At 45.2% G+C, this 18,848-nt stretch overlaps 1 long non-coding RNA gene across 1 annotated transcript in view; it reads left to right on the top strand.

Moving 5' to 3' along the window:
- The first annotated feature begins 1,649 nt into the window (after positions 1–1,649).
- LOC144824854 (uncharacterized) overlaps positions 1,650–18,848 on the top strand; it is a 137,933-nt gene continuing 120,734 nt past the window's right edge. Inside the window, exons 1-2 of the long non-coding RNA XR_013609149.1 lie at positions 1,650–1,782; positions 1,999–2,133. This is a non-coding gene — a long non-coding RNA (uncharacterized LOC144824854). The remainder of the gene's footprint in view (positions 1,783–1,998; positions 2,134–18,848) is intronic.

Raw genomic sequence — 18,848 nt, 5'->3', positions numbered from 1 at the left:
AAAAATTTCCTTGGTTACACAAGAAAGAAAAAATAGAAAGAGATATGTATGCACTATAAGAATGTCAAACGTGTTGGCCAGTCCCAGTATTTACACAAATAATATATTAAGTACCACTATTTTGTTTTATTTCTTTTATAGCACTAGTAATCCCAATGCAAAGTGTAAGAGTGCTTACATCACATTTAAACATTATACATTGACAATAAATCATATGTTTGTGAATCAATGTACAGGATGTGTTAAATAAGACAGTGGGGGTTACAAGGTATAGGAGTCACATGTCCTTCATAGCTCACTATTCTATATTAGAAGGATTAGAATTTGTGAACTGCAAGTAACAAATAGATCTTTGTGTTAAAAGCAGTAACTCAACTTACCTAGCAACATAAAATAAAAATCAGTCACCTGCATGTTACATGATGTGCTTTGCTAGAGACACATTAATCCTTAACGCTACTCTGATTCATAACTCGGGCTAGAAAAACACACAGATTCCTCCAGCAAATGTGTTAACCTCCACAGTTACCTTACCATTATTATTATTCCCTGAGATTTACTTGGCACAAAAAGTTCTCTGCAGCAGATTCCTTAACTCCATAAGATATTTTAAAATGCCGCGTTTACAACCAATTAAGCGGAACAGATTCAATGCACATTTATCCTTGCTGACAATTTCTTTGTAGCAGAGTTAAAATAAATAAATGTATGAGTTGAGGCCCATAATTTGTCGAGGTTACGCCCCTTATTTGGCACAAATCCAACGCTAGCTCTCACTTGTGGATCACGTAATGTGCTCAATTGTACATGTGATAGAACTGCTAAACATGCGTCAGAGGTGTTAAAATTTGATGTCACTTATTGTGATGTTACTGCCTGTGAGGTAATGGATTGTGATGCCGCTTCCTGTGATAACACTTCATGTGGTGCAACGTGTGATGTCATGCTCTGTGATGTCACTTGCATACTGCCTATCCTGGTTAGTGTCCCCCTTCTGTATTTCAGGACTTGGGCCACGTAATATAGGTACTTTAAAAATGCATACTGTTTTCATAAACAATAACTAAAATATCTCTCCACAGCACAACAGTAAATTAATTGTTTTTAAATAAACAAACCAAGCAAATAATCCTTGAACAAGCTTACTCGCTTTCTAAACGGATGTATGACGTTACAACGCATACTTTTACCACGCATACCTTTACAACGCGGTATTTACAACGAATACCGTTACAACGCATAGCGCTTAGAGGTGCTGGATAGTGGTAAGTATAATTTTCTATTCCAATTCCAGTCCCCGTGGACACTAGGGAAGGTGTTGGATAGAAAATTAAACGTATTACTTACCCTAGAGCGCCCCCCAGCGCAATGCGTTGTAATGGTATGCGTGGTAATACCTGCGTTGTAATGGTAGTGCGTTGTAAAAATTTCGTTGTAGGCGTTGCATACCTTTCTAAACTGACTCCACTATACATTTAAACAGGCATTAAGAAAATCAAGATTGACTAACTTACTGACTTTACACAAATACACACAGTTATAAGCACACTGAAACTAGATACAGGTGAATATTACGTTTCTCATTAAAATTGTAGAACACTATTAACCATTTTTTTTATTTTAGGGGGAAAAAGATGTTAAATACATTTCTTTTCTTTACAGGAAAACAAAAAGCCAGGTAAACGCTACATTATAAGAAGTGTTCACATTTTTTTGTCAGATTTAACAAATCCAAAATAAAGCAGAAACACCATTCAACAAAGAAGACTGATAATTCGAAAGGTAAACATAAACTTATTACCATTATTCTGAAACCACAGAGTGAACAATAAAATGAAAAACTTCTAATATAACAGAAACTTTTTTTTTCTCCCAACATTACCAACGTTTTAAATCCTGCAACAGGTACAAAGATTCTATGGTTTATGACTCTGAAAAAAAAAAATACAAATGTATTTGATAATCAAAAACTCTAATTATTTTGGATTTTTTTTCCAGATACATCAAATTGAAAATATGAAACATACAAATTATGTTATGTCAATAAAGGTAGAACAAAGAAAAACCAAAGGTGGTGATGGACGGAGCGTTGACAATACAAACACTCACCCCCAGTCAACTATGTCAATAAAGGTAACCAGTTATTTAACCTACTAAAACATGAGGATTATATTTATTGCATGGAAAGGGAAAATGAGGCAAGTAGTCACGGGAGATTTGTAAAGTATCTTTCAACTCATTGCAGACACAGAGCTGTTGCTCTGGGGGGTTTCATCACAAAAAGAACTAAGGATAACCACTAAGCATGGGCGTAAAATCCGCTCGCGGATTTTTCGGATTTTCGGCAAATTCGCAATCCGCGAACTCTCGCGAATTTGTCGAAAATCCGTGAATCCGCTCGCGGCGGATTTTTTGCTTGGTTGCGGCGCGCGGCGTGGTGCACGGCGTTCACTTTCCGTCATTAAGCGTTTGCCGAGTTGTTTTTCTCGATCATATTTTGCGAGTGCTGCGCCATTTTGGATCTTGCTGCGTGATCCCGCGGGAGTTTGGCGCCCGCGAATACGTAATCGCGGCTTGCCACCTTGCACAGCACACCTCGCGAGAGTTCGCAATTGCGAACACGTAGTTGCGGCGGAAAGGAACAATCTCGCACTCACGAAATAGAGATTTTGCAATTCTGCACAAGAAATCCACCAGCAAACAGGATAAACCTTCAGAAAATGATGATTTTTATCAGAATCACTCCTCAGGTTGACATTTGCATGGCCTTTTTTTTGCAAGGAGTCCATTTTGGGGGGGGGGGGGGAAGGAAGTGCCCCACAGTCTCCAACTTCCTGTTCCTGTCCAGCAGGCTCCTCCCAGTGCTTTGTCCATCTCCTGGTCACTTTCATTTGGATCTGGAGCTGGAAGGATTACTTTTTGTGGGTGCTGCTGGATATTTGGATTTGAGGCCTTTTTGACTTTCTTTGGATCACTTTTGGATTAGAAATCAACTTTCACAAGTAAGTTTGTTTGGGGCATTACAGTTGCTGCAACTACAATTTTGGAACTTTTTCAGAACATTAAATAAATTATATTGTGGGTAGCCACAGTATCCAGTAGGACCAGGGTTGGTTATGGGTGCATGATATTATTATTATTATTATTATTAGCGAATTTTATATAGCGCCCGGTTACCCTTGGGCATCCCCGCGCTGATCCAAAGGAAGACACTGCCACTGAAACACAAGAACTAGACAGTAAATAAATGGGTTTTTAAAAGCTTACGGAAGCGAAGAAGACTCGTTTCCGAGCGTAGGTACAATGGCAGAGAATTCCATAACGTGGCCACATTCACAGAGAATCTTCTACCCCCAGTTCTTGCCTTCTTCACCCTCGCAACCTGCAGCAGGCATTGATGGTCTGAACGAAGGGAACGAGAGGCCTTATACGGCTGCACCATGTCCCCCAAAATAGGTGGACCTTTCCCCTGCAGGATTTTATGGGCCACACACAGTGACTTAAATTTCACCCTGTCTCTGACCGGGAGCCAGTGTAGCGCCTTCAAAGCAGGGCGGGCCGATTGACGCTTAGGAAGGCCCATCAAGAGCCTAGCGGCCGCGTTCTGAACCTGTTGCAGTTTGTTCAGGGTGGACTCTGGAGCACCCAAGAACAACACGTTGCTAAAGTCCAGCCGCGAGATAATAAGCCCCTGAATGAGCAGCCTCCTAGAGGCCACTGGAAGGAGGGGTAAGATCTTCCGGGCTGATCGAAGCAGGCCAAAGCACACGCCAGCAGTCTTCTTAGCATGTGTTTTAAAGGAAAGGTCCTGCTCGAGCCATACCCCCAGGCTCTTGATCTCCTGCTTGGGGATGGGTGCTGGACCCAGACAGATGGGCCAGCTGCTGGGAGAAAGAGATGACAAAGAATGATACAACTGTTTTATTGAATTTAAACACCATTGAGGCCATGGATGGGCTGGGATTGTGCTTATTTTTGTTGTTTTTGTCGTTTTTTTGGGGCTGCTGGTGGGGCCTTTTGCCCAGGGGTGGTGGTGCATGGACTGAGTGTGCCTGTGGTGTGGTCTTACTCTCTTTAATGTAAACATCATGGATGGCATTGGATTGTGGTGATTTTTGGCTGTTTTTCTGTTTTTTGGGGGTGTACTGTTGATGTGGACTGGCCATGTGGGTGGTGGTGGTGGCCATCTTGAGTGCTGGCTGGTACAGGCAACATGTGCTTGGGGTGCAAGGGGCCATTTTGAAGAGAGGCAGTGTCTGAGGCCTGCACTTATTTAGCCTACTTTTCATTCATTATGCCCAGGGGTAGTGAGTGTTGCATGGGCCTAGTCTTTCTGAGGGGAGTGAGTGTTGCATGGGCCTAGTCTTTCTGAGGGGTGTCTTCTTGAATTTAAACACCATTGAGGCCATGGATGGGCTGGGATTGTGCTGATTTTATTGTTTTTTGTCGTTTTTTTGGGGCTGCTGGTGGGGCCCTTTGCCCAGGGGTGGTGAGTGTTGCATGGGCTTAGTCTTTCTGTGGGGTGTCCTCTTGAATTTAAACACCATTGAGGCCATGGATGGGCTGGGATTGTGCTGTTTTTTGTGGTTTTTGTCGTTTTTTGGGGGCTGCTGGTGTGGCCTTTTGCCCAGGGGTGGTGGTGCATGGACTGAGTGTGCCTGTAGTGTGGTCTCACTCTCTATAATGTAAACATCCTGGATGGCATTGGATTGTGGTGATTTGTGGGTGTTTTTCTGTTTTTTTGGGGTGTACTGTTGATGTGGACTTGCTTGGGGTGTAAGGGGGGGCCATTTTGAAGAGAGGCAGTGTCTGAGGCCTGCACTTATTTTGCCTACTTTTCATCCATTATGCCCAGGGGTAGTGAGTGTTGCATGGGCCTAGTCTTTCTGTGGGGTGTCTTCTTGAATTTAAACACCATTGAGGCCATGGATGGGCTGGGATTGTGCTGATTTTATTGTTTTTTGTCGTTTTGTTGGGGCTGCTGGTGGGGCCCTTTGCCCAGGGGTGGTGAGTGTTGCATGGGCCTAGTCTTTCTGTGGGGTGTCCTCTTGAATTTAAACACCATTGAGGCCATGGATGGGCTGGGATTGTGCTGTTTTTTTGTTTTTTGTCTTTTTTTGGGGGCTGCTGGTGTGGCCTTTTGCCCAGGGGTAGTGGTGCATGGACTGAGTGTGCCTGTAGTGTGGTCTCACTCTCTTTAATGTAAACATCCTGGATGGCATTGGATTGTGGTGATTTGTGGGTGTTTTTCTGTTTTTTGGGGTGTACTGTTGATGTGGACTGGCTTGGGGTGTAAGGGGGGGGGGGCATTTTGAAGAGAGGCAGTGTCTGAGGCCTGCACTTATTTTGCCTACTTTTCATCCATTATGCCCAGGGGTAGTGAGTGTTGCATGGGCCTAGTCTTTCTGTGGGGTGTCTTCTTGAATTTAAACACCATTGAGGCCATGGATGGGCTGGGATTGTGCTGTTTTTTGTGGTTTTTGTCGTTTTTTTGGGGCTGCTGGTGTGGCCTTTTGCCCAGGGGTAGTGGTGCATGGACTGAGTGTGCCTGTAGTGTGGTCTCACTCTCTATAATGTAAACATCCTGGATGGCATTGGATTGTGGTGATTTGTGGGTGTTTTTCTGTTTTTTTGGGGTGTACTGTTGATGTGGACTGGCTTGGGGTGTAAGGGGGGGCCATTTTGAAGACTTTTCATCCACTATCCCCAGGGGTAGTGACTCAGTGTTGCATGGGCCTAGTCTTTCTGTGTGGTGTCTTGAATGTAAACATCATGGATGGCATGGGATTGTGCTTATTTTTCTGTGTTTTCCATTTTTTGGGGTGTATAACTGAACTGATGTTCCTCTGTCTTCCATTGCTTTTAGGTGCACAAGACTCTAGAGAACCACCAGTGCCAGGAAGAAGTCCTGCAGCGGTGTGTGTGTGCAGCATAACGTCACGTCTGGACACAGACAACTCTGCAACTCGTGCAACTGCTGCCTGCTGTTCTGAAGAAGATGGCCCCAAAAAAAGTTACCCGTAGCTCCTCTAGCAAGAAAGTTGCCAGTAAGGAGCAGAAGAAGCAAGTTACCAAGGAGACTGGTGTGCCGGCCGCCCCTTTTTTTGGGAGTAAAAAAAAAAGTATGCCTGCAGCAGCAGCGGGATCTGCTGGGGACCAAGCTGGGAGCAGCACCCCCGCTCCATTGGGCTCAGTGCCACCACCACCACCACGCCAACTTAAGTCCAAGCCCTTCAGTGCTGCAGAGGCACTTAGTCTAGTTGTTCAATCACCATCGACCAGTGATGTTGGCTCATCGCAAGAAAGTAGCAGCAATGTCCCTCAATCAACACAGGTTGTTGTAACTCATCTGACGAGTGTTGAACAACCACAGCCGCAACAAAAACCACATGTGCAAGTACAAGCCCAAGTACATGTGGAAGGAGAGGCAGCGCAAGGAGATGCGCAAGCAGAGGTGCATGGAGGGTCACAAGTGCCCACAATAGTTGTTCCTCCCGAAGTAGGGGCACATCAGGAAATCGACAATCAAGGCGAGGTATCATTTGAGGAAGACACTCCTCCTGATGATCATTCATTGTCTTCCACACCCCTAGCAAGGAAGAGATCAAGGGTGGTGTCTACATCTTCTTCAAGCACACCTCCTTCTGATGATACGGATCAAAATTGGGAACCAGCACCACTGCCGTCTGAGAGTGAGGCACATGATCTGACAAAGGTAGTTAAGCGTAAAAGGAAGCTCGTCCAAAGTCTCAGAGTTATGGAGTGTGATGATGAGGCTCAACAAGAAGTGGCGGATACTGCTGCTGATGAAGACTCTGACAACGACGACCCAGTCATCATAAAGGTCACTGCAGCCCCAGCGGGCATGCAGCAAACAGACATTTTGACCCTAGCCCGAAAAGCTGCTGAGCGTGATGATGATGATGTTGTCGACGAGGAGGCAGTGGAAACACCACAATCATTGGAGTTAAGTACACCAACTCGTACCGCTTCCATATTTCTTTCTCACAAGAAGGGACCTCCATCCACCTCGACCGTAATTAGTGGCGGTGAAAGTGCACAACGTACAAAAGTTGGGCAATCCAGATCCTCCACTTCATCTGGCATTAGCAGCATGACCACCACCACCAGTATCGCCGCCTCCTCCAGGCCCCACAGACACTTCAAGTCCCCAGTTTGGGACTTCTTTACTGTTTGCCCAAAAAGGGAAAAGTTCGCCATTTGTACCCTTTGTAAGCTTGCAGTTAGTCGTGGTAAGTCAGGTACCAACTATGGTACCGGAGGCCAGAGAGGTCATCTTGAGAGACAGCACACTGTCCAATGGTTTGCGCACCTAGATGCGATCAAGGAAGCCCGAATTGGAAGTCAAGAAAACGTTGATGTTGCATCTGATGATGACGAGGAGGAAGAAGACGTGTCAAACACTTCACTTACACCCAGTACCCCTGTCAGCAGCACACCCCGTGTGAGGCACACTAAGAGTGTTGGAGCGAGTGAGACACCAACGCGCAAAAGTTCACCAGCGAGCATAATTGGGTCAACGAAGTCATTATCATCCCGTAAATGCTTGGTCCAGGGCAACATTAGAACCATGTTCTCTTCAGCCGCGCCATATGAACGCAACCACCCACTGACGTGTCTGTATAACACTAAGCTGGCTAAAATGCTAGCTGTGGACCTTCTCCCTTTTTCTTTTGTAGAAGCGGTAGGTTTTCTAGAATTAGTGGCAACGCTCTGCCCTAAATGGAAGGTTCCTAGCCGGTTCTATTTTGCCAGAGTTGCGGTTCCAGCACTACATGAAGATGTGCTGGAGGCGATTGGGGCAGCTTTGCAGAAGAGTGCTGTTCACACTATACATCTGACAACAGACATGTGGACCAGTGGCGCAGGCGCTGATTACATGTGCATCACTGCACACTGGGTCTCTTTTTCAGGTGTTAAAGCAAAGCTAAACGCAGGTGTTGACCCGGACCAAGTTTTTAAAGCTGCTCGGAAACATGCAACACTAGCCATGTTTGGCTTGGAGAAAAGTCACACAGCAGAAAACATTTTGGACGAGTTTAACAAAAAGGTCTTTCACTGGCTGTCCCCAAAAAAACGCCAGATTGGTTATGTTTCCACGGATAATGGCGCCAATGTAGTTAAGGCCATGGCGATGGGTGCATATTTCAGAGTGCCGTGTTTGGCGCACTGTATCAACCTGGTAGTTCAAAAATTCTTGAGTGATAGAGACAGTACAGCGTTCGAGGTAATGGCCACCTGCCGCAAAATGTGCAACCATTCCAGCCATTCTTTTAAGGCCCGGAAGCATCTGAGGAGGCTGCTACTTGAACGTCGAATGCCAGTGAAAGCACTCATCCAGGAGGTGGCAACACGTTGGAACTCAACCTTCTACATGCTTGAGCGTCTGTATGAGCAGTATACGGTACTCGATCACTATTTCTTAACAGAGGGTACAGCTCAGAAGGACCTGCGGATGGGTGCGGCGCAATGGGACATAGTTAAAAGCCTGACAGACATGCTTCGTCCTTTTGAGTTCTTCACGCGTGCAGTCAGCCAGGAGGACTGTAATTTGGGACAAGCTATCCCATTGTTGTGCATGCTGGAGCACCAACTGGAGGCGGTGTCTTCTGAGTTAGAAAAAGATGAAAAAAACAAAGACCCTTTTCTTTTGTCGGAGAAATTATTAGAGCGCCTACGTGGTGATGAACGTCTTAAAAAGATCAACTCAGAACAGCATTACATTTGTGCTACTATTCTGGATCCACGCTACAAAAAGGCGCTGGCAGGCCAAGCATTCTTTCCTTTTGCTGATGAAGATGTTAAAAAGTACAAACGTTGGCTAGGCTGGTCAGCCAAGAGGTTTGAAAAAGAACGGCAGGATATTGAAGGAGAAGGCAGTACATCAGCATCAGCATCAGCAGGCCATCCCCAGTCAAAAGAATCCACTTCTGCACCTGTGGCTGTGGCACAAGTGACCTCTCAGCCGTTAAAGACACCGGCAACCAGATCATCTGCACCACACACAACAGTAACAGTGGCTGCTGTAGAGGATTGGCTAACTTTGCTTGGGTATGGTTCTCGAAAAAATGTCACAGGCACAGCAAAAAGTAAGCAAAGTGGAGGAACCGTTGGGGACCTTGAGTCGATGGTGCAGGACTATCTGAATGACTCAACAGAGGTCTTTCTTAATGATGAGCCATTGCAGTATTGGCATGGGAAAAAACAATTGTGGCCACAGCTCTCCAACCTGGCTATAAACTATTTGTCTTGCCCACTCGCAAGTGTGTCTTCTGAACGTGTTTTCAGTGCTGCTGGTGGCATTGTAACTCCCAAACTGAGCCGCCTCTCGCCCAAAAATGTGGAGCGGCTGACAATGATCAAGATGAATCAGCACCTCATACCACCAGATTACAAAGTACGAGAAAGCACGCCGCATGAAGACGAGGAGGACGGCAACGTAGATGAGGGGATTTGTTCTCTGTTCAGTGACACTGACCTCATCCTGCCTGAATTCGCAGAGTATGATGACGAAATCTTCTTCTTATTCCCTGACACCGAGCCCTGAAAATGAGACAATGAATCAATAACTTTCTTTTTCGTCTTTATTCACTTTTATTCCTGTGTGTCTGTCTTTCTTTGTTTTGCACAGTTAATTTAATTCAAACTTTAATCACCTAATCCCAAAAACAAGCCCATCAGCAGAACTGTCTTCACTTGTTTGCTTATTGATTTGAAGGTGCCGCAGTCTACATTCCTCAGGTTCACAAGTTCAGAAGAACATGCTCCTCTATCCTCCTCCTCCTATTTCCCTCAAAGCAGAGGGCTGGATTACGCCCAATGAAGAAAGACTCAGCACTTGTGGGGGTGTTCTACTTCTTTGCGGGTGAGTTGACGGCTCTGGGCCCATTGCTGTGAAGCTCTAATAACGGATAAAAGTGTTTAGGACCAAATATGAGGCGGAAATTTCTTGCCGTTTTTGCTGACTTGCTTGCCTTTGAGGTGCCCTTTGGCGGGGGCCCGGGTGTTTGTGGGTGAGTTTTGGGGTCTGGGAGCACTGCTGCGACAGTCTAATCTTGATTGCATTTGCTTTTCAGGAAATCCGTGGTGGAAAACAGGAGTTATGATGATGATGACCTAGCTGCACAGCGCGTTTGGACCGAAGGCCGAGAGATATTGTAAGTATGAGATTTTGCTTTTTGGCTGTTTGGGGGTGTTGTCGCGTGCTTTTTTGCGGGTGGGTTGGCGGGTCTTGGGGCATTCCTGGGAAGGTCTAATACCGGATAGAAGTGTTTTGGACAAAATCCATAAGGCAAAAACTTTTGGCACTTTTTGTAACTTAGGGTTCGTTAGGGTTAGCCCTAGCAGCAGGATTGCATGTGTTTCGGGGTGTTCTATTGCAACTCAGTTCTGGGGTTTTAGAGCACTCTTGGAGCGATGCTGGCTATGGATACTTTTGCTTGCTTGCAAGTGGTTTGAATACAATCCACGGTGGGTAAGGGTGTATTTGGGCCTACTTTTACTTTTAAAGTACGTTTTGTCACCATTTTTCTGCTAGGCCTCGTTTTTTGAGATCTGATTGGGGGTCTTCTACATTTGCGACTGGCTTTAGTAAGGGTCTTGGTGGGAGCATTGCTGGGAAGGTCAAATTTTGTTCTAAAACACAGTTTACAGTACACCTACCTTGAGGGGAAAGATCCGCTATAATATTTTGGCCATACTTATTTATCCTTAAAAAGGTGACTCAGACAGAGTACGCAATTTCAAAAATATTGTACTGTCTATTAGGGAAATCAAAGTGTGACTTTTTGCACCACACAGCGTACATACCTTATATTTATTTATCAGTGGTATTGTAATAGCACTTCCTGTTTTCCGTTCAATAATTACAGGCCGGGTTTCAGTCAACATCCGCCAGGCAGGCAGTGGACAGGGTGTCTTCTGTCAGTGGTCACCAACATTGATGGACGAAGCGTCAGCTGGAATGGAGGAGTGCCGCTAATAAGAGGAATTGTTTGCTGCATGCAACTTACTTACCAAATTCAACAGGACAACTCCAACAACATACAGAATACAGATACAGTATCCATTGTTTTCTTCTATGAGTGTGACTGCATGTGGTTAGCTTTAGTTTGTACCCAAAGATTTCTTTATCTTCAATTATCGTTTGTCCATGCTGTGCTTTTTTTTTCTTCTCTCAACAAAACCTACCCAAAAAGAAACCCCCATTCCCATCCATTTTCCAAACCCTAACCCTCTTTCCCCGGGCTGTGTAGTTTTGCTTGATGTCTGACTAAATGACATCAATAATTCCACACACTTGCTGGGGAGGATAAGGTCATAGCAACAGGCTGGTGAAGGAATACGAGGATATATTGTAGACTTACTCAGCTTCAGTACTATTTCTTGTAGTAGTAGGAGCCAATGTCAAATAAATTCAACGCAAGTACTAGTTATACTTGCAATACTTTACCATTTGTTAGGCTATATTGTGGCACTGTTCTAGTGTACTGTCACCTGCTATATTCTCGAGCGTACCGTAACCGTTGCAATGCTACAGTAAGGACAAACCAGGTTTCGTTTTCTTTTTTTCCATAGGCATGCAACTGCCACTGTGTCACACCACTAGTACCACCGCAATGAGGAAATTTCATCCGCCCAGGATTGCCAACCTTAATCCCCATTTCACGTGGAGCCAGCCCTGGGCCTAGCCCTAATTTCTAACACAAATTACAGGTAAGATAAGCGTTTGGTGGGAGGTAGTATAATGGAGTATTAGGACTAGACGAGAGATTGACGGTAGTACTACTAAAGTCCTAGGACTCTTCAGGAAAACAAACTTACTGTTACACCCCCACCCACCAGACTGAAAAGCAGTAAAAAACAGGTATGGTCAGATAAAGTTTAAAAAAGTATATTTATGTAGCCCTAACAAAATAATCTCCCTCAAGACCCTCCCTAACCCCAACGATTGTCTTTGAAAAGTCCCAAAAAGCACCCAACTCCCAAATCCCACCCCCCAAAAGTCTCTAAAAAAAGGGCAAGGGACACTCCACTACTGGAGGGTGCTGGTGAATTTTGCGGCCAGGGCATCATACTCCTTGCGGAGGGTGGCATGCTCGAAGCGGAGGCCCTCCACCAAGTTCTTGTACCTATGGACCTCCTGCTCCAGGTAGGACATTCTCACTCCTAGGCGGCGCTGGCGTGCCTTGCAGCTCCTGTGGGGGGCAGCTGGTCTTTTTGCTGCTTGGCGGTGGCGGTTGGCTTTGTTAGCCCGGCTCCGTACCGCTGGAGCACTGCGCTGGCTGGCAGCCCGTGGGGTCACGGAGGAGGATGCAGCTGTCCCAGTCGAGGATGTTGTGGTTGCACCGGTCGACTGCGTGTCCTCCGACTCCTCCAGGGCCACCAGCCGCCGATATTCCACGACAGTGGCATCCAGCCTCCGTTGCCGGGCCATTCGAGCCTGCTCCCTCCGTGATGTCGATTTGGAAGGAGCAACTATATGAAGAAAGAAAGACATAGGGCCAGATGTAGGTAGGGTTTTACCGGTCGGTAACGGCCGAATTCGGCCGTTACCGACCGGTAAAAGGAATTTGAGATGTAGGGGGCAGAATCGGTAAATTTACCGTTCGGTAAATTTACCGATCGGTAATTTTACCGAATCTGTAAATATACCGGTCGGTAAATTTACCGACCGGTATATTTACAGAATCTGTAAAATCGATATGTAGGTGGGACTCTTATGAGTCCCACAAGGCCTAAGAAATCGGTATTTTACCATCAAATTCAATTTGATGGTGAAATACCGATTCAGGTGTGCATGCACATGTGTGCATGCACACCTGTGCCATATGACAGGCAGACCTGCCCTTAGGGCAGGTATGCCTGCCATATGGCCCCCGAACCTTTTTTGGGGGTGCTAGAGGGTGTCAAAGTGACACCCCCTGCACCCTTGCCAAAAATCGGTATTTACCGATCGGTAAATACCGACCGGTAATGCCCCATTCATTCCTATGGGCTTCAAAGCCCATAGGAATGAATGGAGCATTACCGGTCGGTATTTACCGAATCGGTAAATACCGACTTTTAAAGAATCGGTAAATCCACATCTGGATTTACCTACATCTCGGTACTTCATATTTACCGACTCTTAAATACCGAATCGGTAAAATTCGGTATTTAAGAGTCGGTAAATATGATTTACCTACATCTGGCCCATAGTCTGTAACCAATGCTCCTTAACATTAATAACACAAAGTGATTGAGCCGAAAGTTGTGTCACAGTACAAGTAGCAAATTGAAAGCACCGTACATAACTATTGAGGAGAGTATCTATCTAACCTCCCACTTCTGCATCCTTGCTCTAACATTAGTGGTAGTTTAATGAACAAATTCTACGACCACTATGGACTTCCATTACAGTCGACTATGACAGTACACCAGTCTTATTCTTCTTCTTCTCTCTTGTTTCGGAAAATTGGTACGTTATCTTATGCAAGCCGGCAGAATGCCAGCGCAGTGAACTTGCACCCGAGAAAAACAGACGCACACCATGATGAGTGAGACAGACTTACGTTACTGTACCGGTCCAGTACATGCAGGTGGTGAAGCTATTACTTTTCTATTACGGGTGGCACTGAGAATACTCGGTTACAAGGGCTACTGCTTAATTAATTTACCTTTCACCCTACAGTGCAAATGAGTACTAGAAAAGGAAAATGAAGAAGCTAAATAATTAGATTATCTATCACTTCACATGGGATGTATTTGATGACATATGGGATGACTTTAGGTGCTTTGCTTATTATTGAGTGAACAGTGATATACCCACACATGAATGACGTACTACTACTAAACTAAAGTTATTAAGAGAGGTACGGAGTGTCCACCGTAATAACCGGATATATGCTGTGCTTGCAGTTGCAATACAAACTATTGCTACTATTCATGGTAGTATTGGACAAATTTACAATTTCTTTTCCTTGCCTTCCCTACACTGGAACGGACGTGCGGGTGCGGTGTTACATGCTCTTCAAGGTAACACTTAGTTCATCCAGTGACAATCTACTCTCTCTAGATACACATGTGCTATCTAAGAGTCAGATAATACCATGCTCCAGGCATCCATCCATTCAAAGTATATGCACACATACAGTTTATGTTTCACCCACCCAGGCTGTTGTCCTTCCACCCATCCTTGCTTCATCATTGACCCAGCCATGCACCATACCATATTCTTTCCTTCCCAGCGACCTCGGGGGCCAAGCAAACACATATCATTCTTCTTTGCCAGCCATCATAAAATTTCTCGTCCTTCCACACTTACTTACACCCTTCTTTCACTTTTCGAATATATAGCTTACCTGTGCCCGCCACCACCGTGTCAACCCTCACAGGCACATCGGTGTCGTCCGGCACTCGCACCGCCTCCTCCCCAGAAGTGTTGTCCTCCTCATCCACCACCTCCTCGCTGGCCCCGCCACCAGATGGTCCACCTACAAAGTACATTTTTAGAATGTTAGAATACACCACTCACTACTGTATAATATTTGGTCTAGGAGGAATAAAGAAAGTTAAAAAAAACGAAATACAATGTAATAATTTGTAACTGTATACTCTACAGTAAAAATGTCCCTTTTTCCAGGGAAGGCTGTTGTCTTGCTGCACTTTTTGGCACAACTGATGAATGCTTGCTTTTTATTTTTAACACACAACACTTTTTCTCCTAACAGAAGCTTGACTTCTAAGAACACGATCAGGGTCAAGCTCAAGTTCAAACCAGGTGAGAGCTCAGCTCGACCACAAGAAATGTGTCAAATTAATCGTTAGCACTAAGCACTTTTCCATTTTCAGTTAAACGGTTACTTTTATGACAAAGTTGATTTTAATAAATGTGTTTAGTTTTAATAAAGCTTTTAAACTTAAATAGACTCTGTGGTTTTTGGTCCTCCAGACTAGAGTGGATGAGCTAAAGGTTTTGGAATTTTTGCAAGCATGAGTGCCTCTGACACTTCTTGACTGTTACTCCGTACTCTTGCCCTGCGTAGGATAATCTAATGATCATTGGGGATCAATCATCGGTGACTTAGGGAGCTAAATGACTTTGCCACACTATCTAGTCAGTAAGGAGATTGGGGGTTCTTCAAAGTCTGATATCACTGAGGTATGTGGAAAGAAAGTCTACCTGCGCCTATTATAATTGATAAACAATGCACTATTTAGTGTTCATAGTTCGGTTTGTGCAGATTTGTCCCTGCAACAGTAGTAGAAGGGATTGTCCTCCTATCCAAAACAAAAGTAAAGTAGTATCTTATTCTTTCTTGGTGGTCATTCACCTTTTTATTGTTGGCAATTGTCAAAGCATAAACATTTAGAAGACTTGAAAAGACATTATGGACAATCCCAGAGGACTGCACTCAGTGCATAGAGCTATTGCTGACTAGAATGGGAGTCCAATGGAATTGCCAAATGTGCAATCTTAGTTAGCTACACACACAGACTAATAAGAATAATCTAGTAATACCACAGGGAGTCATAGTCGAGGCAGGATAAGAATTTAGATCCAGTCTACAAGAAGATCAAAGACGATTTAGAAAAAATCTAATGAGGAACGCTAGGAAAAAATAGGTACTCTTTATTAAAATTAAAACTTACTGGGGCCAGCAAAGGAGCCCTCGCCTGCCCGATCCTGGCCTGCATCCTCCTGAACAGCACCCTCCTCCTGTGTCCTCTTGCCCTTGGGGGGAGCTGATGTACAACATGAAAGAAAGAAAGACCACAAAACATGGATGAGATTTGTCAACCAAATCAAACATTTCAAAAGAACTATAACAAAATATTTTTGAGAAATAGCAAATAGATAGACAACTATTCCACGGGATATATTGACCTATCTCATGTGGTATACTACGTTAATCGTATTGCCTGATTTGCGGACCGTTGACTTTCAAAGTTCCTATGTAACTCAATAAACAGACTACTAAAAAGGTTTGCCTAGGCCTGGCAGGCAGCAGTCCGCAGCACGCAAAGTGACAGACAAAGTCCATCCTGCTTGCAGATCAGTGAATACTCAAACTATCAATCCACCGACCACCACCACTATTTCTTCTTATAGGCATGTGTCTAAAGGAAGGACTGGACTTCAGTCTGTTGGGGCTGATTTAGAAGTCCCTTGCGGCTCATTTTCCTCCATTGTTGCGTGACTTTTGTGACGCAGCGGCAGAACCAAAGAGTCGCCATGCTGCGACGTATATATATTAAAAAAAAACGCATATGGGAGATGCATCACGTTGTAAAGCCCTGCACCATCAGGGGGCGTTCCGGCGCAAGGGAGGGCGTTCCTGCGCAGGAACGAATCCTAGAAGTGGGTGAGGGAAATGTACAAGATGTCAATCAGTCACTTTTAGGACAATGATGCGTGACTCAAACCCTGCGCCTGCTTGAAGCCGACGTACGGCTTGATGCAGCATTGGGGAGATAGGGCACCCCAGAGCATTGCTGGAGCTGCGCCATCGTTGGCACGCAACTCCAGCAATGCGCCGCCTTTACGCCACAGATGCGTAAGGCTTCTGTGACGTTTTGGGCCAATGGGTGGTGGTGGCATGGCGCACAATTACTGCCGCATCCCTGCTACTTTGCAGGGATGCGCCGGTAATTGAAAATATGACCCTTAGTGTCTAGCATTACGCAGTTCTTTACACTACACTCATACATAATTTCTCAGGCCAATGAAATGAACACAAAATACAAAACAAATAGGCATAGTAGCAAGCAAGGCTACTGAGAAGGAGAGCAGTGCACCTGAAATGCATAGAAGATTTTGAAATATAATTTACCTAATGTAATCGGCAGCATTATCGCTCTTGGTAAAGAACAAACATTTGCAAATAACAGAGCCGGATAAAACAGATTAGTGATGAAATAGCTAGAAATGGCTACTACTACTCACCAAGCCCGGGGACCTCTACGCCGAGCGCGTCCAGCAAGTCCCGTTCCCGGTCCATGACATCCGTCCAGCGGTGGGTGGCCTGGTTATAGGTGCGCCGGACCCCAGAGAGCTTAAACATGGCCCGGCACACCTTCTCCCACCGCTTCCGGCGCTCCCGGATGCCATAGCCGGTTGCGATCTTGCCGCCTCCCAGGATCGTCTTGGGGAGGCGGCGCTGGACGTGGAAGATGAGTGCGGCCACCTCCTCCGCGCTAAAGATCTCCCGTGGCATCACTTGCTCCCCCCTCAAACGCCCGCACGGGAGCCGGGCACGGGGTGCGGGACCCTTCCCCTTCTCAGGGTGCTTCCCGGCTCCCTTTACCATGGTCTGGGCAGAAATGAGTTAAATAATAAAGAAGAAATAGAATAGGGAAGAAGAAAATTAAAGAGTTTAAAAAAGTAGTTTAAAATTAACAAAAAGTAGCAGAAAACACAAAAATATAGAGCTAGAAAAATAGAGGGATAGATAATAAGTAAAATAGATCAAATAAACTTCAAAAAAAGCAAAGGATGGCAGAGATTCAGAGAGGATACAGAAAGCATGCCCAGAACCATAGCAATGAATGAGAAACAAGATGGCCGCGCCCATTCACGACCGCGTGGGTAAGTTCGCGCGAGATTTTCCTCGCGAGCACGTGCGAAATTGTACTAGCGAGCAGCACACTTTGCGAGATTACACATAGCGGCCGGAAACGGAATTACGTCACGCAAACAAGATGGCTGCGCCCGTGTACGACCGCTAGGGTAACTTCGCAAACGTATAGCTACAAGCGCCTTGCGAACACGAAAAAAATCACGCGAACATACACGCCGCAAAAAAAAAGTGTATTCGGTCGCATTCGCGGCTTCCGAAATCGATCTCGCACGGATTCGCGCCCCGCAAATGACGCGAAATTGCAGAAAAACGATTTTTGCTAAACTGAAAGCAATCAGCAGGTGCAAAAGTTCAAACTTAACATTAGTAACCATTCACTCTAGTGCTTCCTGAGGGGCCCCTCCAGAGTTCAGTTGCCTATTTGCAACTATTCCATGACCCTGCTATGACCCAAACAGCAGGCTCATAGAATAGCTACAAGTAGACCATAAAGGTCCTGTGAAAAAAAATTGCACTGCAACAGAAAGCAAATTACAGATAAGGAAGGAAGCAGGTGCCAGCCAGACTGGAAGTTTCAAAATTACTGACACATTAATCCCCCCCTAATTAATTCATGGCAGTTGAAGAAGGGCAGGTGTGCTTGCTTTCACTGCAACAGAAAGCAAATTACAGATAAGGAAGGAAGCAGGTGCCAGCCAGACTGGAAGTTTAAAAATAAGTGACACATTAATCAACCCCAAATTAATTCATGGCAGTTGAAGCAGGGCGGTGTGCTTGCTTTTTTTCACCCCCATAATCTACAGTGATAAACAAACCTAATGGGTGGCAGTCAGGATGTACCAGAGGGTGGCATGGGTGTACCAGAGGGTGGCAGTGGTGAAACAGAGGGTGCTGTGAACCTGTGATGATAAACCCGACGTAGAAACAACATAGTCGCGGCCGTTGCGAGCCGAAAAGTAAGTTCGCAATTGCGAAATGGTCCACAAATCCTCGCGAACGCTCGCCAACAAAAAAAACGGAAAAATCCGCTAATCCGCGAGAGTTCGCGGATTTTGCGGATTGTGAATCCGTAAATCCGCAAATTCGCGTACGCGAGATCCGCTAGATCCGCCCATGCTTAACAACCACCCTACCTCTTCAACTGACTTGGAGATACGGGAAAATGTGCAAAAAATAAAAACTCTAGCAGCTTACGAACCTGTGGCTCAATATTAAGAGAGCTATCCAATATATTTCTCTGCATGTTGCTGATGAAAAGTCATCCAT

This window comes from Lissotriton helveticus, chromosome 3_1 (genome assembly GCF_964261635.1).
Source record: "Lissotriton helveticus chromosome 3_1, aLisHel1.1, whole genome shotgun sequence".
NCBI classification, from domain to species: domain Eukaryota; kingdom Metazoa; phylum Chordata; class Amphibia; order Caudata; family Salamandridae; genus Lissotriton; species Lissotriton helveticus.
The sequence above is the reverse complement of the archived record's forward strand: the minus strand, read 5'-3'. Positions and strand labels throughout refer to the sequence as shown.